This window comes from Chrysemys picta, chromosome 19 (genome assembly GCF_011386835.1).
Source record: "Chrysemys picta bellii isolate R12L10 chromosome 19, ASM1138683v2, whole genome shotgun sequence".
Taxonomy (NCBI): Eukaryota; Metazoa; Chordata; order Testudines; family Emydidae; genus Chrysemys; species Chrysemys picta.
In genome coordinates this window covers 25,000,612-25,025,466 of record NC_088809.1, presented here as the reverse complement: position 1 = coordinate 25,025,466, position 24,855 = coordinate 25,000,612, and the positions used below count along the sequence as shown (strand labels likewise).

The window sequence follows — 24,855 nt, the reverse complement described above, 5'->3', positions numbered from 1 at the left end:
CTGTGGCACCTTTGAGACTAACAGAAGTATTGGGAGCATAAGATTTCGTGGGTAAGAAGAAGTGAGGTTCTTACCCACGAAAGCTTATGCTCCCAATACTTCTGTTAGTCTTAAAGGTGCCACAGGACCCTCTGTTGCTTTTTACAGATTCAGACTAACACGGCTACCCCTCTGATACTTGAATTCAAGAAGTGTTACTAACAAGCTAAACTTATAGCTGCCAAAATAATCTAACTGCTTAAATGTAATTGCTATTTGCTTAGTAACTATTACCAGGGACGGGAGGGGTAAAGGGAGGAATGTGGGGGGAGGAAGGGAGGGCTAGAGGGGGATGGGGGGTGAGGCTTAACTGCAAAATGTATAAAAGAAAAAAAACTGTTTCTATTGATGTGCTTGATCTGAGACATGCGAGTCTCCTAGCACCGCTTTGAGATCTCAAATAAACTTTGTTTGCTTCTCCCCCTGGTGTGTTTATTGGCGTGAAGCACACCGGGCAACGAACCCCGCTGTTGCTGTCCTCAGGCACTCTGTGCCGGCAACAGTCTTGGCGCCCAACGTGGGGCTCGAGGCTGAAATTTAGCCTTGCCCGGACCCCTCTCGGAGGTCGATGGATTACGGCGATGACCGACGCCCAGCACGCACCGGTGACTTTACCGGGGGCCTCGGCGGAGACGTGGTTTGGTCGACCCCGGAGGGCACAACGGTGCAACGTGCTCGAGCAGTGGAGAAGCAGCTGCGGGCGACGGTGGGGAACCGGTCCTGTGGATAAGGTAGGAACAGTCCAGTGGGGACTTTACCTGTTTTGACCTGGGGACGCCCAGAGTCTCCCTAGAATATGGGGCAGGGACAAAGTACTGCAGGCAGGGCAAGGTGTACGCCCTTAGAATGCATTCTGGTGAACTGGAAAGTGTTTGAATCGGATCCGTTGATTAAAAGTAAACTGAAAAGATTCTGTACAGTAGACTGGCCTCAATATCAGCTAGAGGACCAGGAAAGGTGGCCACCGGAGGGATCACTTAATTATAATACGAACCTTCAATTGCTTCTGTTTTGTCAGCGTACGGGTAAATGGAATGAACATATGTATGCACAGTTTGTTTATGTTGTTAAAAGATAGGTCAGATCTTTTGCAAAGGTGTAATTTGACTCCGACAGGTTCGGTAGTAACTACTGTTAGTCCCCAGAACCCTCCCCCGGTTGTGATGGCAGTCGGTGTCCCCTTCGGCTCCAACACCCCCACCATATAAAGACAGGGTGCCTCGGGCTCCAGAGATTGCCCCCTTGGTGGGATTCTATCCATTAGTTACTGAGACCGTGGTGGCCCGCCCAGGATCACAAAAATGCCCGGCCACTACTATGCAGGTCTATGTGCACGTGCCTTTGAACCCGGTGGACCTAGCAGCCTTTAAGGCACAGGCAGGGGAATTCTCTACGAACCCAAGCAAGTTTATCTCGGTCTTTGAAGGTCTTTTTACAGCCTGGCTAGCTGTAAACCTGACTGGGATGATTGTAATGTCCTTATGCGGACCCTGCTGTCTGAGGTGGAGCGTAATCAGGTTGTGTCTAAAGCAAGGGAGGAGACACAGCGGAGACATGATCTGAATCCAAATCACGTCCCGGTGCCCGCGGACATGGTCCCCCTAGCAGATCCCGGGTGGAAAACCCGTCTCACCTCCTACAAGGAGCTGCTTTTACATGGCCTCCGACACTCGGCTGTCCGACATAACAATTGGGCTAAGCCTTATGAGCTAGTACAGGAGCCAAAAGAGAGTCCGGTTGCTTTTCTGCAGCGTATTCGGGATACCATCAGGCAAACTACTACTGCAGACCCCGCTGAACGGGAAACTGAGGCAATCATAAAGGGTATCTTTACCAGCCGTGTGGCCCCTGATATTAAAAGGAAACTACAGAAAAAAGAGGATTTGATGGGCATGACCATGGCACAGATTCTGGAAACTGCAAACAGGGCTTACAGCCTTAGAGAGGGAGAAAAGGAAAAGAGGCAAGGGAAAATGATGGTTGCAGCAGTACAGGCCGGTGGCAGGGGAAGATTTCAGGAAGGCGGAAGGGGCCGGGGAATGAGAGGACGTGGGCGCCCTGGCACACAGGAAAGGTGTCTGGGTCGCAACCAGTGTGCCAGATGCCAAAAGGAGGGACATTGGGAAAATGAGTGCCCCAAAAGGGAAGGTACCCCTATGATGGCAGCGGAGGACCAAGAATAGGGGTGTCAGGGGAGACGGACGATCCTGCCCCCGGAACCCCGAGTAAACATGCGGGTGGGAGATTCAGACATAGACTTTTTAATAGACTCTGGAGCTGCACAAACCGCCGTAAACCAACCCCTTCAGCTGACTGTGTCAGAGTCCCTCACTGTGGTGGGTGCCACAGGGAAAGGAACCAAGTGCCCAGTGTATGCCCCAGCGGAATGTGCTTTGGGAAACAGAACTCTATCTCACAGACTGGTTTACCTCCCCGATTGTCCAACGCTTCTACTGGGACGGGACCAGCTTTGTCGCTTAGGTGCCACCCTGCATTTCACCCAAGATGAAATAACCCTCACCTTACCCCCAGAGAATGCCTGGATAATGACACTTGCAATTGAACCCTCAGCCATGCAAGCCCCAGAATGGAGTGAGTGGGAGGACCAGGTGTATTCCCTTGTCTGGGCATCAGGGGTCCCAGGAAAGGCAGCCCGTCAAACCCCTGTTCATATTCAGTTTCTCCCAGGAAAAAGCCCAGTGCGAATCAAACAGTATCCGATCAAGAGGGAAGCCAGAGAGGGACTGCAGGAGACTATAGACCAGTTCCTAAAGTGCGGGGTACTTCGAGAATACCAGTCAGCCTGGAACACTCCCATCTTGCCTGTACGAAAGCCCAGTGGCACATACCGGCTGGTCCAAGACCTGAGGGCGGTTAATGAGCGGGTTAAGACTCTGCACCCCCTCGTTCCAAACCCGTATACGCTGTTGGCCTCTATAGGGGGGCAGTACACCCATTTTTCTGTCCTAGATTTGAAGGATGCTTTCTTCATGATTCCGGTCGACTCCCAATCTCAGGAGATTTTCTCCTTCGAGTGGGAGGACAACAGAAGGGTTCAAAAGCAGCTTTGCTGGACAGTGCTGGCCCAGGGATTTAAAAATTCCCCCACTCTGTTCGGCCAGGCCCTGGCTAGAGACTTGGAGGAGTGGAACAACAAGGACAGGGTCCTCCTCCTGCAATATGTAAATGACTTGCTAATTGCTGCTGTGGGTCTAATCCCCTGTCTCAGAGCTACTGTGAGTCTCCTGAACTTTGTTGGACTCCGAGGATACAGGGTAGCTCAAAGCAAAGCTCAAATTGCGCTTTCAGAAGTTTGGTATCTGGGATTTCACCTAAGGCAGGGGGAACGTCAGCTTTCAAACAAAAGAAAGGAGGCTATCTGTCAAATTCCTATCCCTAGCAACCGTAAACGACTCCGAGCATTTCTGAGCATGGCAGGTTTTTGCAGAATATGGATCCCAGAGTATGGACTGTGGGCTAAACCCTTGTATGAATGTGTTAAGGGAGCGGATCATGACCCCTTTCACTGGTCCCCAGAAGCAGACAGGGCATTTAAAATCTTAAAAAGGAAACTGATGGAAGCCCCAGCCCTGGGTCTGCCGGACCCCACTAAGCCATTTCAACTGTATGTGCATGAGAGGAAAGGGGTGGCCCTGGGAGTGCTTACTCAGTTATTAGGCACCTGGAAACGTCCCGTGGCATATTTCTCTAAACAACTGGATCAAGTTGCCAAGGGGTGGCCGGCATGCTTGCAGGCAGTCGCAGCAACTGCCCTAGTGCTTGGGGAAGCTGAGAAATTGACACTGGGGGGAATTGTGCAAGTGTATATTCCCCACATGGTTCAAGACCTGCTGGATGCTAAGGGTGGTCTCTGGCTTACACAGGCTCGGGTTGCTCGGTATCAGGCAAAACTTGTAAGTTGTAAACAGGCAAAGGAGGGCTGGCTATGCTATTGTATCTCTCCACGAAACCGTGGAAGCAGACAGTTTACCTGCTGGGACATCAGCCCAGCTGGCTGAATTGGTAGCCTTAACCCGTGCACTTGAACTGTCAAAAGGGAAAAGAGTTAACGTTTTTACTGATTCCAGATATGCCTTTGGAGTACTACACGCTCATGCCGGTCTGTGGAAGCAAAGAGGAATGTTGACAGCCCAAGGCTCTCCGGTTAAACATGGGCCTCAAATTCTCCGGCTTTTAGAAGCGGTACAGCTCCCCTCAGCGGTAGCAGTGGTGCACTGCAAGGCTCATCAAAGGGAAGATCAAGATGTGGCTAAGGGTAATGCCAGGGTGGACAGAGAGGCCAAGCGAGCTGCTACCCTGGAACCACAGGAAGCTGAAGATGCCCATGTGCATGCCCTCATCCCATCAGTGGGGGAGCTCCCGACCCCTCAGTACTCTCACGAAGAGAGGAACCTGGCCGACACACTTAGGCTCCAGGAAAAAGAGGGGTGGCTCCACTCCACGGAAGGAAAAATCCTCCTACCAAAGAATCTAATACGGCCAGTGCTACAGAAACGACATCAGTCCACCCACGCAGGAAGAGAGGCTCTTACCCAGCTTATGAATAAATATTTTCTAACCTCTGGACTTAGACCCCTGGCCTCCCAGGTGGAGGCTGAATGCCTAGTCTGCCAAAAAAACAACCCTCAACTAGGAGTGTCAGTGCCACCAGCCACTCTGGAACCTACCCCAGGCCCAGGACTAGTTTGGCAAATCAATTTTACTAAGTTCCCCCGGACCCAAGGATTCAGATACCTTCTTGTCTTGGTGGATCGCTTCAGCGAATGGCCTGAGGCCTTCCCATGTCTTAACAACACTGCCAGAACAGATCATTCCTCGCTTCGGACTCCCCCAGGGGATGGAATCTGACAAGGGAACACACTTCACATCTCAAGTCGTTCAAAAGATATCGGATGCCCTGCAGATCCCCTGGAAGCTCCCCACTCCATGGCGACTGCAGGCCAGTGGAGTAGTGGAACGCACAAATCAGACACTTAAGCGGCACCTCTCAAAGGTCTGCCAAGAGGCTTCCCTTAAGTGGCCTGATGCTCTACCCCTTGTTTTGCTCCGCATTCGCGCTCTCCCAAAGGGCAGGTTAGGGCTCAGTTCCTTTGAGATTATGTTTGGAAGGGCATGGCCTATGAACGGTACACTGGTTCTGGCAGGGGAGTGGGAGGTAAGCTGTGGTTTCTTATCTCAGTATATGTGCTCTCTGTCTGCTGTTCTTTGTTCTCTCCACAGGTATACCAAAGATTTGCAGCCTCTCCCGCTGGACGCCCCGATCCACTCCTTGCAGCCAGGTGACTCCGTACTCGTTCGGACCTGGAAGGACGAGCCTCTCCAAGAGAAGTGGAAGGGACCCCACACCGTCCTGCTGGTCTCCCACACAGCAGCAAAGGTCGAAAGACACAAAAACTGGATCCATCACTCTCGTCTAAAAGCAGTGCCCGCTCCTGAACGGTGGACCGTCCAGCTTGCAGAAAAGACTGCCAGCGACGACCTGGGACTTAAACTGTTATTCAAAAGACAATAAGGTCTGTGGGGAATGCCCTCTAGCCTCTTTGGACAGCCGCTGCACCCTCCTCGCGAGAACTCTGAGCGTTGGTTGTGTTTATTTTCACAGGGCCGGCCTAACCTGGTGGCCTGGTCCCTTTTGCTTTTAGTCTGCCTGCTATTGGTAATTGTTATTTTGTGGGTATTTGGGGAATTGTAATTGTTAGGCCTTAGGGTCACCGGCCCAGCATGAGTCCAGGTCCAGGGTCTGCCACAGTGGTACTCTTTGCCATAGGGACACTCCTTTCGTTACCTCCCGTTTCCCCCCGACCACATGCGGGATGGAAAGGAACCCCTACTAACTTGGAAACAAACACATATGAGTCCTTGAAGGTTTGCTTTGCCCAAGAGTTTAACCTCTCTAACTGCTGGGTATGCTCCCAAGTCCCGCACCACGCAGCAGGGTTACCCTAGAGAGCAGTTTCCCAAAATTGGTCAGATATCTGTTGGGGATGGTTCAGTGGGGGAAGAAATACCTTGGGTACCCCCTTGTCGCAAAACTGTACCATTGAATCCCAGTATGCATTAAGGGACGACCCCTGGAAGCCGCAGGCCAACTCAACGCAGATCCCTTCCCCTATTAGGCTGCGGTCAGTGGCCCCCGGGTTGGTGTGCTATCGACAGTTCAAGTCCAGCAATCATACCTCGTCCGCTGGGAATAGCACCTGTCAGTATTATTTATCCCCTGACAGTAGCGCCTCCATCCCTGTCTATGTTAATGGCAGATCCAACTCTACGGCCCGGTTCGCAACGTTTAATGACAACAAAACAAACAGGTGGCGCAGCGGTTATAATGGCTTGGTAGGAAATGGCCACTCCTTTTACATTTGCAGAATCTCTGCCTATAAGTGGCTACCGCATCGGTGGTATGGAAGCTGCTATAAAATAATAAATTAATGGAGATATCCCATCTCCTAGAACTGGAAGGGACTTTGAAAGGTCATGGAGTCCAGCCCCCTGCCTTCACTAGCAGGACCAAGTACTGATTTTGCCCCAGATCCCCAAGTGGCCCCCTCAAGGATTGAACTCACAACCCTGGGTTTAGCAGGCCAGTGCTCAAACCACTGAGCTATCCCTCCCCCCTCTCTAGGATATCTTGCCCCTCCCCTTCGTGTCCTCCCTAAACTGCCCCCTGGCCGCCCCAGACAGCGTAGCTCTTTGTATGCCACCCCAGAGCCCATTACAAAAGGAGACAGGTTGGGTATGATCCTCCTCCCATCCTATGGGGTGGGACGGCTAACCCAATTTTATCGTAGGCTCTCTGTGTTTCTCACCAAGTTCGCCAATGAAACCTTGGCCATAAAAAAAAACCTTAACTCAGAACTTTACCAGCTCCGGTTGCTGTCCCTGCAAAACAGACAGGCCTTAGATTATGTTTTAGCCTCCCAGGGCGGGGTGTGTGCCATTATTGGAAGTGAATGTTGTACTTATGTCCCGGAAAACTCACAGGACATTAATAAGCACGTCCTGTCAGCCGAACAGGCTTTTGAGCAGTGAAAGGCCCAGGAAAAGGAACCCACAGGTTTCGATTCCCTTTGAAGTTGGTTGCCCGACCTGGAAGGACTGGGGGGTGGCCTTGTGTGTCTCCTCCTCGCAGGTGTGGTACTGTGCCTGGTCACCCTCCTCCTAATTGCTTGTTTTAAAATGCTCCTCCGTAAGCTTTGTGCCCCCCGTTCCCCCAAAATCCCGGCATACCCTCTCATTGAAAACCCCAGCTTCATGGCACTCAATCGTATCTTGTCCACAGAATATGAGAAAACTCAGCCAAAAGCTTGTTGAGTATTCTCAAAGAAGGGAGTTGTTGACGTCGCTAGGCCTCACCCTAGGTAACTCGGAAGGGTAGATGACCACAAGTGTCAATGAAGCCTTCCTGCACTAGGCCTAAGTAAACCAAACTCTCTCCTTCCATGTTCAAATAAACTTTGTTTGCTTCTCCCCCTGGTGTGTTTATTGGTGCGAAGCACACCGGGCAACGAACCCCGCTGTTGCTGTCCTCGGGCACTCTGTGCCGACAACACACCCATGCAATCAGGATCATCCACCCAAAGCACCTGAAGGCAGGTGTGTTGTCTGGTCGTCACATTCCCAGCTTTGCCCAGCTGACAGAGGGTTTGTGGCTCCCAACCGCTGTCTCTGTGTCTCACCCGACATTCATCCAGCAGGGATGGGGAGCAGCTTGTGGCTGTGGTCACCGTGTGATTGTGCTCAGTGGCCCCTTGGCCTGTGGTTTGGGGTCCGGCCCTGCCAGTGTAAGCGGGGGAATGGTCCCGCTATTGTGGGGAACTTTCCTGGCTTCTGCACTACCCCGGTGAAGTGGGCTAGCAAAAGGATCTGAGTCCTCGCTCCCACTTCCTTCACCCAGAGCCCTCCCTGCCCTTGAGGACTCCCCTTCCACTCTCCTGTCTGGCAGAGTCCTCATAACCCCAACAAGGCTGGGCCCAGGATTCCTGGGGGGCTCGACCCCCAACCCTGCTGTGGTCACCTAGGACAGAGGCTAGGGTGTTCCCACTCTGGGGTGCTCTCTCTGCACTGGGCACCTCCCTGACCCACGGATCATTTCATACAATTTAAAGCAAATACAAGTTGTTTAATTAACAATTAATCTAAAGAAAAGAATAAGGAAAAATGGGAAAAGTTAAAGGAAAACACATCACTAAGCTCTGTGGCCGGGAACATCACAACCAGTGTCTCTGGAGCGTCAGGGCAGGTCACAGGCTGTTCCTTGTAGGTCCCAGGCTCCTTCACAGGCCCTGGCTGTGCTGCAGAGACGCTGCGGGTTGGACACTTGCTCGGGCGGTGGCCACGCTCTCAGGCTCTAGGTGGCAGGACCCTAGGGTTACCATATTTAAAAAATAAAAAAAGAGGACACTCCACGGGCCCTAGTCCCGCCCCTTTCCCACACTGGCCTCGCCCCTTTCCCAACCCATGGCCCCGCCCCAACTCCACCCTTTCCCCGCCCCTTCCCCAAAGTCCCCGCCCTAACTCCCCTTCCTCCCTCCCAGCCACATGAAAAGGGCTGCACGAGCCTCCAGACCCTGCACCCCCGGCCGGTGCTTCCCCAGCGCAGCTGGAGCCCGGGAGGGGAAGCGCCCAGCCGGGGGCGCAGGGTCTGGAGGCTGCCCGGCAAACCGTGAAGCCGGTAGCACTCGGGCTTTGGGCAGCCCCTATGCCTCCGGACCCTGTGCCCCTGGCCGGGCGCTTCTTCTCCCGGGCTCCAGCTGCTCTGCTCCTCCCCGGACTCAGACTTCGGCTCTGTTTAAGAGCCAAGCTGCCCGAGCCAGCGCTACCGGCTTCGGGCAGCCCCATGCCTCCAGACCCCAGCCGCCGGCCGGGCACTTCTTCTCCCCGGCTCCAGCTGCTCTGCTCCGGCAGCTGGGGTCCGGAGGCAAGGGGGCTGCCCGAAGCCGGTAGCGCTGGCTCGGGCAGCTCGGCTCTTAAACAGAGCCGAAGTCTGAGTCCGGGGAGGAGCAGAGCAGCCGCAGGAGGGGAAGTGCCCGGCCGGTATTTTTCCCGGACATGTTCGGCTTTTTGGCAATTCCTCCCGGACGGGGGTTTGATTGCCGAAAAGCCGGACATGTCCGGGAAAAACCGGACGTGTGGTAACCCTACAGGACCCTTTTTTCCAGCGTCGCCCCCGTCCTGTCAGGGTTACGATCCCCTCCAAGTCTGGCCTGCAGAGCCTCTTGGCTGAGGCGTCTACCTGCGCTGGGCCACTGCCCAGGGTCCCCCTCACTCTGCCCAGCTGCTCCCCGCACCCGGCTCCGGACGGCTCCAGCCCCGGCTCCACTCGTCCTCAGCACGGCTGCTGCTGCTGCTCTGCCTCCAGCTCCCTGGGCTGCGCCTCTGGCCCCCGGCTCTGGTGGCTGCAGCTCCGCTCCCAGGGCAGCTCTGCTCTCTCTGGGCCACGCTCTGGCCCCTCTGGATCTGGCCCGGCTCTGCTCCCCAGCTCAGCTCGGGCCCCTGCTCTCTCCTGAGCTCCGCCCCACTCTGTCTGACTCAGTCCAGTTCACACGGAGGACGGGACCCCCCTGGCCTCCTGTCATGCTGATTAGCTGCCCGCCCTGTCAATCAGGCTGATCTGGAGCATTGGCCTCTCCCCATTGTTCCTGGGGACTGTCCGTCTCAGGGTCCTGATTTCCCATCGACCCCTCCCCTTTTAGTGCTGGGAGCAGCCAACCAAAACACCCCCACTGAATGTTAGTACGGGGGCAACAGTCCCCTTACACCAGCATCTCCTGAAAACTGACAGGAGCCAAACCCCCTCCAGGCCAACCATCTTTGTGGGGGTCTGTCCCCTGTGGGGGAGGGGAGGACAGGCCAGGATCGCCGGGCCATGAGGCTGGGGTCAAGTCAGAACATTGGTTATATGCCCAGTGCTCGGCCCTCGGCTGACAGTCACATCCAGGGTGTGCCCAGAACAGGGCGGCCCGGGTGGGCTCCATGTGGCCAGGAGATCACACACGCATGTGTCCCTGGCACTGGTCACACGGACGCTGAGCTCCCCCAGGATAACAAACCTGCGGGATTCCAACCCCATTAGACACTGTGGGACACAAGCAAATCCGCAGCATGGACCCACCCAAAGCCGGAGGACAGATAATGATAACACGACTCAGACAGTAATAACAGCAACCAGTGACATCTTCCTACTGCAACATTACCCAGAGGCCCCAGTTGTCACGGAGGATGGGGGAGTCAGGGCCCTGCACCCCCCACTTCCTGCAATTCACCGGGACTCTCAGCCAGCCAGTAAAACAGACGGTTTATTAGACGACAGGATCACAGTCCAAAACAGAGCTTGTAGGTACAGAGAACAGGATGCCTCAGTCAGATCCATCTTGGGGGTAGGGAGCCCAGACCCCAGTGCTGAGCCTCCCTCCGTTTCCCCAGCCAGCTCCAAACTGAAACCCTCCAGCCTTTGTCTCTTTCCCGGGCCAGGAGGTCACCTGATTTCTTTGTTCTCCAACACCTTCAGTTGGCACCTTGCATGGGAGGGGCCCAGGCCATCAGTTGCCAGGAGACAGGGTGTCGGCCATTCTCTGTGGAGACCCCTGCACACCCCTGCCCTCTCGGGCTCTGCAACAATCACACCTTTATTCCATCACCTAGATACTTAAGAAATGCATAGGGGAAACTGAGGCACCCACACAGTATTCAGAGAAAACATAAGACCATTCCCACTTCGTCACACCCAGTCTGTAGGCAGGGTGCCTGGGACTGGGCACTGCACCCCCAGGGACAAGAGGACAGGCCCTGTGGCAAGGAACTCACACTCTAGGGTCACAACACCCCACACCGGGCAGATGAAGCAGGTAAAGGGAGTGGGGGTGGGGATGGGGTACAGGAAAAGGTTAAGGGAGCTCATTTAGTGCAGGAGGCTGGAGGCTTAGCTCACTCACAAATCAGGGCCTTCGACACAGGGTTGGCAGGTGTAGGGTTTTCGACCGGAACGCCTGCTCGAAAAGGGACCCTGGCAGCTCTGGTCAGCACCGCCCACCAGGCCATTAAAAGTCTGGCCGGTGGGTGGCGCAGCGGGGCTAAGGCAGACTCCCTTCCTGCCCTGGCTCCGTGGGGCTCCCGGAAGTGGCCGGCACGTCCCTGGAGACCCTAGGCGTAGGGGCGATAAGGAAGCTCCACGCGATGGCCTCACCCCGAGTGCCGGCTCTGCAGCTCCCATTGGCCGGGAACCATGGCCAATGGGAGCTGCAGGGCCTGTGGGCGCAGGCAGCACACAATGCTGCCTGGCCATGCCTCCTCCTAGGGGCTGCAGGGACGTGCTGGCTGCTTCTGGGAGCCCTGCGGAGCCAGGGCAGGCAGGGAGCCTGCCTTAACGCCGGTGTGCCATTAACCAGGAGCCGGCTGAGGTAAGCGCCGCCTGGCCGGAGCTCGCACCCAGAAACCCTGCCCCAGGTCGGAACCCCCTCCCACACCCAAATTCCCTCCCAGACCTCACACCCGGAACCCCAACCCACTGCCCCAGGTCGGAACCCCCTCCTGTACCCTAATCCCTCCCAGACCTCACACCCGGCACCCCAACCCCCTGCCCCAGGTCGGAACCCCCTCCTGTACCCTAATCCCTCCCAGACCCCACACCCCCACCCGCATCCCAATCCCCTACCCCAGCCCTGAGCCCCCTCCCGCACCCAAACTCCCTCCCAGAGTCCGCACCCCAACCCTCTGCCCAGCCCGGATCCCCCTCCGGCACCCCAAACCCCTAATCTCCAGCCCAATCACAGAGCCCGCATCCCCACCGGAGCCCTCACCCCTTCCTGCACTCCAACCCCCAGCTCCAGCCCAGTGAAAGTGAGTGAGGGTGTGAGAGCGAGCGACTGAGGGAGGTGGGCTGGGCTGGAGTGAGTGGGGGTGGGGCCTTGGGGAAGGGCATGAAAGGGGTTGGGTCAAGGGCGTTTGGTTTTGTGCAAGTAGAAAGTTGGCAACTCTACTTAAGGACCTTTGAAAAGCAGCCTCCTTAGCACCGCTGCTGATACCAGGGGCCAAGGCGCCCCCGGACATGAGAACCACAATAGGCCAGAGCAAAACGCTGCATTAGAAATCGGAGCTCAGGCTGCCAAGCGAACGATAGCTGACAGACAGGAGATGCGGGAATTAAGGTTGCGCCTTGAGCCAGCAACTGGTGTTCATCCGTTTGCACCACACACACACCTGTAGCCAGGGCCACTGTTTCCTTCCCTGCCTGTTTAGCGTCTCTCGGTCCTTACTGTGCCCATCACCGTGGTGTCTGAGTGGCAAACCAAGGGTTTGACGTATGCATATGAACCTGCCTGACTGGAAGGACGTGGTTTGGTGTGGATCAGTGACTGCTGGGGCGATTGGTGGCAGAAGACTCTGAGGGCCTGGCTCATTCCGACCTGGCTCATTCCAATGGCTTCTACAGCTGAGAGCAGCCCAGTCTCCTGCCTGGGTCCGACGCAAACCAGGAAGTACAGGACCACGGTCAATAAGAGCAGCTCAAAAGATCATTTTCGCTGAGCCCAGCCCTGCACAGATTTCCAGCTTAGGTTTGCATTTTCAGCAAAAGTTCTTCTTGATTATTTTCTCCTAACCCCTTTGTGCCTCCATAATAGCCAGCCACCCCGTCAGTCGCATCCTGGGGCGCTCCAGGGACAGCGTGTGTGCGTGTATGTGTACGTCTGTACATATGTGTATGTGTACATGTGTGTACGAGTATGTGCACATGAATGTGTGCACATGTGAGTGTGCGTGTGTATGTGTGTACATGTACCCCAGTCAGATGTATACATCTGGATTTCCTTTGAAAGAATTTTCAAATTGAGCTGATCAAGTACAATGGCAAAGCACCCAATTCCTCTGCCCCCCAACTGCCTTCGCTGCTTTAACGTACAACCTGCTCTGCTGACACCTCTGACTCCTGAAAGCCCTAACGCTCCAGGGGATCAGGCCGTGCTCTGCCCTGCCCTGGCTGCCCCGGGTGTTACCTCGGAGGGAATCGTTCCAGATTCCAATGGGTGGCAGGTCCAGGGAAGAGCCTTATCTGGGGGGAGGCTGTACCAGACCCGCCCGACCCAGGCAGGCTCCCAGGTACTCTCTGCTCGGGGCTGATAAGGCTCCTTAGCAGTTTCTCTCCAAACAAATTCCAGTTCAAGACACCTGAGAGCTCCACAGCAGGGCAGCATCCCCAGAGCGCAGTGGGGCGGGGGTTAGGGGGAGCAGTCGGTAGCAGCACCTGCCCCTCGTACGGCAGGAGCGAGAAGTGCCAGCCCCTCTGCACAGAGCAGCAGCGTTCAGCCTGGGCCAGACGTCCTGCGGTGATGGGTAAGAGCGGGCTCGGAGAGCCAGAGGGTCTGTGGGGCAGCGCTGGGCCCTTCTGCTCCGCACTAGGGCCGGGTGGGCGTGTTCAGCTGGGATTGGAACCTACCAGCACTTGTGGGTGCAAACGTGGGGCTGGAACGCAAAGTGGGGCGCTCCCACCTCGCCCGGGGGCGACTGGGGGGAAGGGCAGAGAGACACCTGGACTGAGACCCCAGCTCCAAGGAGACAGTCACCCCGGCCCAGCCGGGTTAAATTGCCCAGCTGTGTGACAGCCCCCCCATCCCCGAGGGGTCCCCCCCCGGTATGTCACAGCTGGGTAATGTGCGTATTGAACGGCAGGGGTTGCCAGAGACTGGCTGGGAGAGGCCTTTGGGGATGGAGGAAGCAGCACTAAGGTACATGCCAACCTCCCTACAGAGGAGGGGCCGTGCCCCGCAGGTGTGGGGCAAGGAGCTGGGACATTGCGCGGTGGGTCATTGTCTGGCCCAGGCCCTTCCTAGCCGGAGGCCGAGGCCGAGGCATTTCCTTCAGGTCACCTTCCGCTGCAGCTTGGCCACGGGCCCCCATAGCCACTAGCCCAGCCAGGGATCCCAAGTGGAGATTGTCACGGCTGGCTCCTCCCTGCCGCCAGCAGCTCTTCACTGCCAGGGAATTCCTGAAATCCTGTGTGCCCCTCCCCCACCCACCTCCTGGGGCTGTGAGTGCCCGCCCCGGACAGCCTCCCCCCCCCCCCCCCCCCCCCCCCCCCCCCCGAGCTCTGAGTGCCCCTGGCCAGTCCCTCCCCTCAGCCCCCCCGCCCACTTCCTGGGGCTCTGAGTGCCCTCAGCCAGTCCCACACCCCGGGGCTGAGTGACCTTGGCCAACCCCCGTCCCTTCAGGAGGAACTCCCAGTACCCACCCAGCCCCCACACCTCAGGGTTCCCCTCCCTGCGGCTCTGTGGCCATACCCCCACCAGGGCCGGCTTTAGGCCAATTCAACCAATTCCCCTGAATCGGGCCCCGGGCCCAAGCCCCGGTACGGTGTACCGGCAAGAGCCGGTGCGCTGTACCAGGGTGGCCCGGCTTCCCCAGGGGGCAATTTAAAGGACCTAGGGCTCCCAGCAGGGGCCGGAGCCCCAGGCCCTTTAAATTGCTACCAGACCCCCACTGCTGGAGCCCTGGGGTAGGGCTGCGGGGCTCTGGGGGCTATTTAAAAAGTCCGGGGCTCCCGCTGCTTCCCCAGGGCTCCCGCGGCTATTTAAAGGGCCGGGGCGGTAGAAGCAGGGGAGCCCTGGGCCCTTTAAATAGCCCCCAGAGCCCTGGGATAGCGGGGGACTCGGGGGCTATTTAAAGGGCCGAGGATCCAGCTGCCTCTGCTGCACCCCGTCCCCGCACCAGCCCTGCACCCCCTGCCCTGCCCGCAGCCAGCCCCGTCTCCAGCCAGCCCTGCACCCCCTGTCCGCAGCCAGCCCCTGCTGCACCCCTGCCCTACCTCCAGCCCCGCCCCCCTGTTCTGCCCGCACCAGCCCCGCCCCCCTGCCCTGCCTGCAGCCAGCCCTGCACCCCCTGCCCACAGCCAGCCTCTGCCGCACCCCCTGCCCTGTCTCCAGGCAACCCCTGCCGCACCCCCCTGCGGCCCTGCCCAAAGCCAGCCAGCCCCACACACCCCTGTCTCCAGCCAGCGCCGCACCCCTTGCCCTGCCTGCAGCCGGACCCTACCTCCAGTGAGCCCCTGCCCTGCCTCCAGCCAGCCCCATGTCCACTGGTGCCCTGCAGTTCCCAGGGCAGTAACCCTGCACACCTGCTTCAATGAGGGGGGCAGGGAGCAGCTGGGACCCACACATGTGCACACCACTAGGGTGACCAGACAGCAAGTGTGAAAAATCGGGACAGGGGGTGGGGGATAATAGGATCCTATAAGAAAAAGACCCCAAAATCGGGACTGTCCCTATAAAATCAGGACATCTGGTCACCCTAGCACACCCCCAGGGAGTGGCGGGGACCCACACACGTGAAACAGAGCTCATTAATAACCGATCAACAGCATATATGATGCAATGTACATAATATATAATTTTATTATTTATATAGTTATGGAAAGTAAATAATACATGGAAGAAATGAAAGGCTTTTTTTTACATTATTTTTTTTGTTAGTCATCCCTGCCGGGGCCCCGCCAAAAATGTTCGAATTGGGCCCCGCCCTTCCTAAAGCCGGCCCTGCTGGAGAGAACAGGAGGATTCAGTCAGCAGGGGCTGCCGATCCGTTCCATTCACCAGGGCTGCCATCCTGCGGCTTCAGCATTAGTGGCTGGGGTGACTTGGGGAAAGGTCTCAACCTCCCCACATCCCACTTCACTGCTGCCAGAATCCCTCCTGCCCCCACGCTACAGTCCCCTCCCTACCCAACCTGGGTGGGGCTGGAGGAGAGGGGTCTGAGAACTTGAGCTGTGGATTGGAGGTGGAACAGCTGTCAGGGGTACTGAGAGGGAGGTGGCAGGAGCTCCCCGTACAAGGAGGGGGGTTGCCACTGGAGGTCACTAGGAAGGACACCAAGACTCCATCCTGGGGGTCAGGAGGGGGAATCCATCCCTCAGAGGTGGGCAGGGGCTGGGTGGAAATGCTGCTGGTTCCAGGGGTCGTTAATCCCCCCTGATTCCTCGGAGGCGTCTGAGTCTCAGACAGGTTCTCGTTCCCTTGCAGCAGGAGGACGTCACGGCCAATGTGATGTGCCAGCTCCGTATCATGCGGCACTTGCGCCAGGTGCCCGAGGCGCTGCAGGGCCTGTGCCTCTGAGGCCACCAGCAACTCCCGCTCCCTGCTGCAGGTACTGCTCTGGCTCTCTGTAAATGGGGAGCTAGTGGAAGGGGAAATGGAGCCCCCTGGCACTCACAGAAAGCTGATTACAGAATGAGCCCGAACTGAGAGGCACCATATCCGCCCTCCTAAAGAGCCAGACTTCAGTGGTGATACACCCCAGCTGGGGTAGCAACAGGATTGAGAACGAGGTAGGAAGTTCAGAGCAGCAAGGAAAGCCTGGAGGGGAACTTGAGAAGAGAGGTTGGAAAAGTGCAGCAAAGAGAAAGGTGCAGACCTAGCTGTTGGGTCCAGGGCCCTGAGCTGCTATCAATGTCAGGGTGGGACTGGGTTCCCCTACCGGCCCCAGAGGAGGCGGCGTACACGCACCTGGAGACGGTTCCCAAGCCCAGCAAGGGGGCTACAGGGTGAGCAAGTGCCCCAGCGATGGCAGAAGGACTTCTGTCTGTGGAAAGACCTCTTTGGACTTTTAGTGTGAGGCAAGCTGGGCCCCAGAAGGGTGGACTAAAGGTGGTGACCTGGCCGGAGTTACCAGGCAGAGAAACTGCCCTGGTGCTGGAGCGACCATGGATGGGGGACGCTAGCCCAGCGAGAGGGCTGTGATGCCATGCCTGGCCGCCTGGGGGCACCTAACGATGAGTAGATTCATTTATGATTGTCATAGTTGGCAGGATTGAGTTCCCCCTGTGATCCGTGAGGGAAGTCTTGGTTGCTGAAGGAATCATAGAATATCAGGGTTGGAAGGGACCTCCGGAGGTCATCTAGTCCAACCCCCTGCTCAAAGCAGGACCAATCCCCAGACAGTTTTTTGCCCTGATCCCTAAATGGCCCCTTCAAGGATTGAGCTCACAACCCCGGGTTTAGCAGGCCAATGCTCAAACCACTGAGCTATCCCTCCCCCAAGCAGGTGTATCAAGGGACCAAGCTGGTCGCTGGATTTCCCACTTCAGAGCCAGGGACTGGCTAAGCAGATCTAGGGGTTTCTCCAGCAGCTCCTAGAAAACCAACAGACGCAGAAGGAAGTGCAGGTGGAGCTACAGACGCAGCAGCAGTAATACCTGTGAGAGATCCTGCAAAGGGAAATCAACCCAGGGTCTGCTATGCCCATGGACAAAAAGAGCAGAGAAGGAGAGCATGCCTGGGCTGTGCTGAGAAGGTTAGCCCAGGGAGAAGGGCATGAGAAAGGGTACAAGCGTGGCCTAATGCCAAGATGGGAGCAAGAGTTCTTTGTTTTGGGGGCAGAGAAGCAGGCCATATCAAAAGACACGGCCTGCTTAGGAAATTGCTGAGTGGCTGAACGAGGGGCCAGGGCCCTAAGAAGTTAGAAAGAAAGGAGAAGGTGTCCTCTGACACAAACCCCCATGAGGCAGGCAAGGTGGAGGTGGCTGGGGTGGCCATGGGGTGGCTGTTGGGTGCTGCAGAGAGATGAAGGACGAAATGATTGGCCCAGAGATGAAGCAGAGTGGAGGAGGGACAAACACAAGGGTGGAGCAGTCCATGGTGGGTTCTCAGACCCTGACCGAAAAGGTTTTGGCAGATGCAGCGGCAGTAGCAAAAAGGCAACAGAAGACGCTAAAGGCTTCAGAAGAGGCTCTGCAAGCAGCTGTTCATGAGACTGAGTGGCTGCAGGAAGAGCGTCGGGATACTGCAGAAGAGAAGGTTTGCCCCGAGCGAGCTGGCAGTGGAGCTGCAGACACTGCGCACAGGCTGTACAAGCGCGCAGCCGGTGACAGCGATGAGATGAGGAGGGATGAAGCTTGGAGAAGAATAGAACTTGCCCCCGCGTGGGCCAGGTTCTAAGGAGGAAGGTATATACCGGGGGGCTTGGCCTGTGGGCTATAAAGCCTGGAGCTAGGCCAAATGGATTACAGAGTGAGCTCCAGCTGAGGGGAAACCAGGAGAAACCGCAACAAAGATACAGGAGCAGGCCTAGCTCTTCGGTACAGGGCCTTGGGGCAGAACCTAGAATCCAGGGTAGGACTGGTTCTCCCACGGTCTCTAAGGAAGGGGATGTACAGGGCCATAGAAAGGGCTACCAAGGCCAGTAAGGGCAGGCCGAGCCAAAGTCAGGCTGAGGAAAAGCCCCCAAGGGACAGAGGATCTTGTTTCAGTTAAAGACATTTTTTGACTTTTCGTTTGGGATGAGCGCGACCCAGGAAGGAGTGGGACTAAAAGATGGTCGCCTGGCCGAAGGGCTGAGTTCCCAGCCAAAAACCTGCTGGCGGGCGTGCTAGCCCAAGAAATCTGTGACCCCAGGCCTTGAAGGAAGGGGCACCTATCGGTGAGTGAACTCTGTTACAAGCCTGCTTCCATTGTGGAAACAGCCTGGTACTGGAGAGTGGTGGGGATGGCCTGTGGGCGAGGATGGCTGGAGGGGTCATACAGGAGGGGCAGCAGCGTCCAGTGAGGAGATCGGGGAACGGGTTGTTTGCAGTCCCGCCACTGAGCGGTAACGTGATCCTGGCCAGGTCACTCTCCCACCTGGTGCCTCACTTTCTCTATCTTTGAAATGGGGATCATCCCGACCCACATTAAGAAAGGGTTTGATCCTCTGCTCTTGCTTCCCAAATCCCTGCCCTCCTTGCCCCACACAGGCCTCTGCCCTGTTGCTCAAACTCCCATGCACATGTTAGTGCCTGTGTCACCCCCGCAACTGCAAGGTCTCATGTACAGTCTCCTGCCAGCAAACTGAAGCTGCCACTAGATCCAGAATAGGAATCGCAGTTCCTGTGCGCTGCCCTGAATGGAGTCTAGACCCTGGGCATGGGGAAGGCCAACGCTCACATCCAGGTAGATCATCAACCTACTCCTCTGTCCCAGGAGCAGGAAGGCCTCTGGTTCGTGCTCCCTTCGGTAGCTGGAGCTGCTGAGTTGGGAGTGTGGTGGGCAGAGATGGGAACAGGCCATAGGATGAATCAAGTGTCAGGGGGAGACTCCCTGTGTGTGGGAGATGATGTTGCCCCTCTGTGGGGAATCCCTTCCTTGCAGATGCTGGGCTTTGGGTGCTGGACTCTGCCAGGAAGCCCAGCTCCCATCCCTAGCAGCTTGGCTGTTCCCTACACTGCTGTGCACCAGGCCCTCTGCAGAGAGCTGCTCTGGGCAAGGACTACAGAGCCTGCTGTCATCCTGGCAGGTGTCACCCCAGGTTCCATAATCCTGACCCCTGGTCTCCCTCCGCTGGCAGGCTCTGAGCAAGGCCTGCCCAGAGAACATGGATGACGAGCTCTCGATCCTGCTGACAGCACCCCCCAGCACAGACAAACTCCAGCACATCTTGGAGGTGAGCAGAATGGGGAGGGGCCGCAGGGGTTTTACCTTAGCCCTGGGGACTCCTAGAAAGAAGAGACTGGAAAATCCATGTTTCTATTGGATCCTTCCAAGTATGCATTCGTGATATAAACTCACTGGGTGACCTTGGGGTAACTCACTTCCCCCTTACGGCATCAGTCTTCTCCACTATCAAATCTACACTGGGGAAGAAGGACAGAAGCCCCGACAATCACCTTCACCTCTGGGTGTCTGGTCCTGGGAGCCGAAACCAACTGGACTATCTGCCCCATCTCCTAAACTGTCCTGTCTTTCCCTCCTACGGCCTTGTCCTTAGTGCTCAGCCTGGCCCCTTCCCAGCTTGTCCCTGACCTTTAAAGGACTCTCCAAGCCCCTCCCATGCCTGCTTCCCTTGGGGTCTCTCTCCTGGCTGAGCACAGCCTGCCCTTCTATCTCTCAGCAGGCCTGGGTCCTAGTCACAGGCTGCGTCTTGTCACGTGACCCCCACACTTATTCCCTTCACCCTAGGGAGCTGCATCACCTGGGCCAGGTGCAGTTGAGCTCCAACCCATTTCCTGGCCATCTCACCCAGGGACAGGTTGAAACTGGTAACCTTTGGGTAACAGTAATTGGTTGCTCGCAAAGGTGCTGAAGACACAATGGAAGAGGAAATCCTTTGGCCTGGATTGAAATTATTCCGACTGAAAGTGAATGAGAGAAAATAGGTCCAGAGTTCTCTTCCTAGGAGCAGAAAATGTAGCGATTGATAGAGGTTCAGGTCAGAAAGGACCATTCTGTGCATCTAGTCGCCCCTCCTGTATAACTCAGGGCCTAGAATGTGACCAAGTGGTTCCTTCAGCCAACCATAGCATGGGACTGAGCCAGAGCACGTCTTTTGGAACGATATCCACATGCAGGAGAGCCAGCTGGCTACCAGAAAATCTCTCTTCTGCAGTGACGTGGGGTTAAGGGACACGGGGGAAAAGACAAGGAGGCTGTGACTAAACTTAGAGCAGGGTGGGAAACCGAGACACAGTTGGGACCTGTCTACACTACAGGTCTGTCGTGCATTTGTAATCTGCTGACCCCCACATGTTGTTCAGAGCCTATGGACAACACAGCTCCTAAAGTTTGTTTGTTCTGTGCTTATCCCGTATGTACCAGCAGGGCTGGATGGCCTTTCTCACTGTGCTGTGGGGAGCAGGTCCTGGGTACTAAGGGTCTGAAGAAGCTCTCAAGGACTAATTTTTTAAAATAATTGTTATCAATGAATTGGGAGAAAACATACAATCACTGCGGATAAGATTGGGGGGTGACAAAATACAGGCAGAGTGGTAATTCCTGATGGCCAGAGGGCAGTGATATACAGCGATCTGGCTTATTCGGCCAGCTGGACCCATTCAAAGAAAACAAGTTTGAGCAGAGCCCAATGCAAGGTCCTATACATAGCCACAAGGCACGCCGGCCACACCTCCAGAATGGGGACGTGGATCCAGGAAAGCAGTGACTCTGAAAAAGATTTAGGGGCCAGAGTGGAGAAGCCACTCAACATGAGCTCCCAGTGTGATGCTGTGGTGAACAGGGCTAAAGCCATCATTAGACGTAGGAGCAGAGCCATGAGTAGGATAGGGAGGTGACACAGCAGCAGTGAGACTGCTATTGGAATACTGCCTCCAGTGTTGGTGTCCTCCTTTGAAAAAGATGGTCCTAGAAATTGGAGCTGGGGCAGCAAAGAGCCACCAAATGTTCTGAGGGCTGGAGAAAAATGCCTTCTAGTGAACTATTGAAAGAGCTCAACCTGTTTAGCTTATCAAAAGAAGACTGAAAGGTGACTTCACTGAAGTGTTGAAATGCCTTAATGGAGAGAAAATATTGGGTATTAAAGGGCTCTTTAATCGAGCAGAGAAAGGCAGAACAAGACCCAATGGCTGGAAGGTGAAAAGAGACAAATTCCTATGACAAATAAGGCACAAATATTCAACAGCGAGGATGATTGAACACAGGAAGAAGCTACCAAGGAAAGTGGTGGATTCTCCATCTCTTGATCTCATTAATAAAGACTAGATGCCTTTCCGTAATGTGTTTGCCCCAAAAGTAGCTATTGTGGTAGACAGGAGGCCTGTGATATGCAGGGGGTCAGATTAGATGCTCTAACTGTCTCTTCTGCCCATAAAGTCTACTCATTTCTGAGAAACCGAGTGTAGCATTGGGAGCAGCCTCTGCTTATTAAACAATCAGTTTGTCAGCACCTGCAGGACAATTTGGTTCTTAGGACTAGTGAGCATGGACTTGTCAAGAACAAATCATTCCAGACCAATCCTAGCTCCTTCTTTGGCAGGGTTAGGGGCCTAGTGGAGGTGGGTAAACAGTAGATGTGATCTATCTTGGTGTTAATAAGGCTTTTGACACAGTCCCATAGGACATTCTCACAAGCAAACAGATGCTGCTTAGCACTGTCAGAGCAGCTTTTGCTGGGGGATTCTCCCAGCACTTTCCAATAGTGGGAAAGTATGAAATCCCCATTTGACTGCTGGGGACAGAGCCTAGAGGGGGCAGCAACTTACCGCAAGTCCCACAGGTCAATAGGAAACCAGCAATGGAACCCAGGAGTCCTGACTCCCAGTTCCCTGCTCCAATCACTCCAGCGGAGCACACTCCCTCTCAAAGCAGGGGAACCGGACATGAGGGCCTGGTTGTAATTGCCAGCTGTGGGAGGGAGTGTGCAGCAGTGGTTAGTGAAGGGGCCTGGAAATAAGGACTGCTGGGTCTATTGGAGAGTGTCACTAGGAGCAGTGCATAAGATGAGGTGTCCTATCATGTTTACTCAGATCAGATTAGGACATAATAGAATGGCTGAAATAGTTTATTTTATTTGTATTGTATTATTTTGCAATTGTTAAGAGCAGCAACTACTTAGCTCAGACTGAAGCATCTTATCTAATTTTTGAGATCTACGTGTCTCCTCTTTGAGTGCCAGGAGACAATTTAATACATTGTGACAAAGAATTTTCATTGCCACTTGTTATGATTTCAAGAAACAAACTGGTTTAGTTTGAATAGGATTTTCGGTCAGAAACGGTTTCAATGAAATTTCCCCACCATCTCGATTCCTGGGCTCTATCTCTGCCTTTCGGGAGGGGGTGGGGGTTTGCTGTCTGTTAGAACAGGAGTCTGATTTGGATAGGGATAGAGACCTCTTCAATGTCTTTAATGAAGTAAATACTGGAATTGTGTGATCATGGGAGATTTTAACTTCCCAGATATAGACTGGAGGACAAGTGCTATTAATATAATAGGGCTCAGATTTTCCTAGATGTGATAGCTGATGGATTCCTTCACCAAGTAGTTGCTGAACCAACAAGAGGGGATGCCATTTTAGATTTGGTGTGGGTAGTGAGGATCTCTTAGAAGAAATGGTTGCAGGAGACAGCCTTGGTTTGAGTGATCATGAGCTAATTCAGTTTAAACTAAATGGAAGGGTAAACAAAAATAGATCTGTGACTAGGGTTTTTTTTTCCAAAAGGGCTAACTTTAAAAAATTAAGGAAATTACTTAGGGAAGTGGATTGGACTGAAGAACTTGTGGAACAGATGGATCAGACTGAACAGGTTCCAAACCTCTCGGAGGCTCTTACCTTCTAAACAGGGACGTCTGTTTTCTAGTAAAATCAGGAAAAAGAAAGGAGAAAACTCAAAAGAGGTTCCTCCTGGCGCTCACGTATGTGACCCCTAATACTCTCTCAGTCCTCAAAGAGAGACCTCGAGAAGGAGACTTGCTGAAGGAAAGCTACAGGGGACTCAGAAGTTTCCCTGGCCCTGCGCCCCTGTCCTGCCTGGCTGATGTCAGCATCTCTCTATGAGGTCACCACCTCCCCAGCACCTTTGACCAATAGGCTGAGGTCCTGCAAAAGGCCTTTGTGATGTCACTGTCACACCCGCCCCGCCCCTGCAGTGCTAATGTCCTGCCGCAGGCCAGACACTTTGGAGGTTTGAGCTACTCCCTGTGGATCACCCCGCTCAATGAGTGTTCATTTTAGGAAGCAAGCCGGCTAGACAGTAAAACATCACAAGCTGCGCCCAATGCTACACTCGGTTTCTCAGAAATGAGTAGACTTTATGGGCAGAAGAGACAGTTAGAGCATCTAATCTGACCCCCTGCATATCACAGGCCTTTCTGCACCATATGGGGCAGGCAGAGCTCTGCCTGGGCACAGGGGGAATGGGATGGGGGTAGATCAAGGAAAGGGGGGAGGGGAATGGGTGTGAGGGAAAGAGCTCCTATCCCAGATGAAGGAATTTGGGGGCAGAGGAAAGGACCCTGCTCCACAGAGAGGGGAGAGGGTTTCTGTGAGTGCCAGGGGGCTCCATTTCCCCTTCCACTAGCTCCCCATTTACAGAGAGCCAGAGCAGTACCTGCAGCAGGGAGCGGGAGTTGCTGGTGGCCTCAGAGGCACAGGCCCTGCAGCGCCTCGGGCACCTGGCGCAAGTGCCGCATGATACGGAGCTGGCGCATCACATTGGCCGTGACGTCTTCCTGCTACAAGGGAACGAGAACCTGTCTGAGACTCAGACGCCTCCAAGGAATCAGGGGGGATTAACGGCCCCTGGAACCAGCAGCATTTCCACCCAGCCCCTGCCCATCTCTGAGGGATGGATTTCCCCTCCTGACCCCCAGGATGGAGTCTTGTTGTCCTTCCTAGTGACCTCCAGTGGCAACCCCCCTCCTTGTACGGGGAGCTCCTGCCACTTCCCCCTCAGTGCCCCTGACAGCTGTTCCACCTCCAATCCACAGCTCAAGTTCTCAGACCCCTCTCCTCCAGCCCCACCCAGGTTGGGTAGGGAGGGGACTGTAGCGGGGTGGGGGGCAGGAGGGATTCTGGCAGCAGTGAAGTGGGATGTGGGGAGGTTGAGACCTTTCCCCAAGTCACCCCCATCCCATTTCCCTTTCCCCAGCCACTAATGCGGAAGCCGCAGGATGGCAGCCCTGGTGAATGGGACGGATCGGCAGCCCCTGCTGACTAGGGTTACCATATGTCCGGTTTTTCCCGGATATGTCCTGCTTTTCGGCAATCAAACCCCCGTCCGGGGGGAATTGCCGAAAAGCCAAACATGTCCGGGAAAATGCCGGCCGGGCACTTCCCCTCCCGCGGCTGCTGTGCTCCGCTCCTCCCCTCTCAGACTTTAAGAGCCGAGCTGCCCGAGCCAGCGCTACTGGCTTCAGGCAGCGCCCCCGCCTCCGGACCCCAAACCATGGGCCAGGCACTTCTCTTCCCGGGCTCCAGCTGAGCTGATCTGCTCCTCCCCTCTCAGACTTTAAGAGCCGAGCTGCCCGAGCGAGCGCTACCGGCTTCGGGCAGCCCCCCCTGCCTCCGGACCCCGAGCCACGGGCCAGGCACTTCCCTTCCCGGTTC

General features: G+C 55.4%; 1 long non-coding RNA gene across 1 annotated transcript; it reads left to right on the top strand.

Moving 5' to 3' along the window:
- Nucleotides 1–410: 410 nt before the first annotated feature.
- Nucleotides 411–7,527, top strand: LOC135976570 (uncharacterized). The gene is made up of 2 exons (XR_010593809.1): nucleotides 411–770; nucleotides 5,281–7,527. It is a non-coding gene; the product is annotated as an uncharacterized LOC135976570 (long non-coding RNA).
- Nucleotides 7,528–24,855: the final 17,328 nt, after the last annotated feature.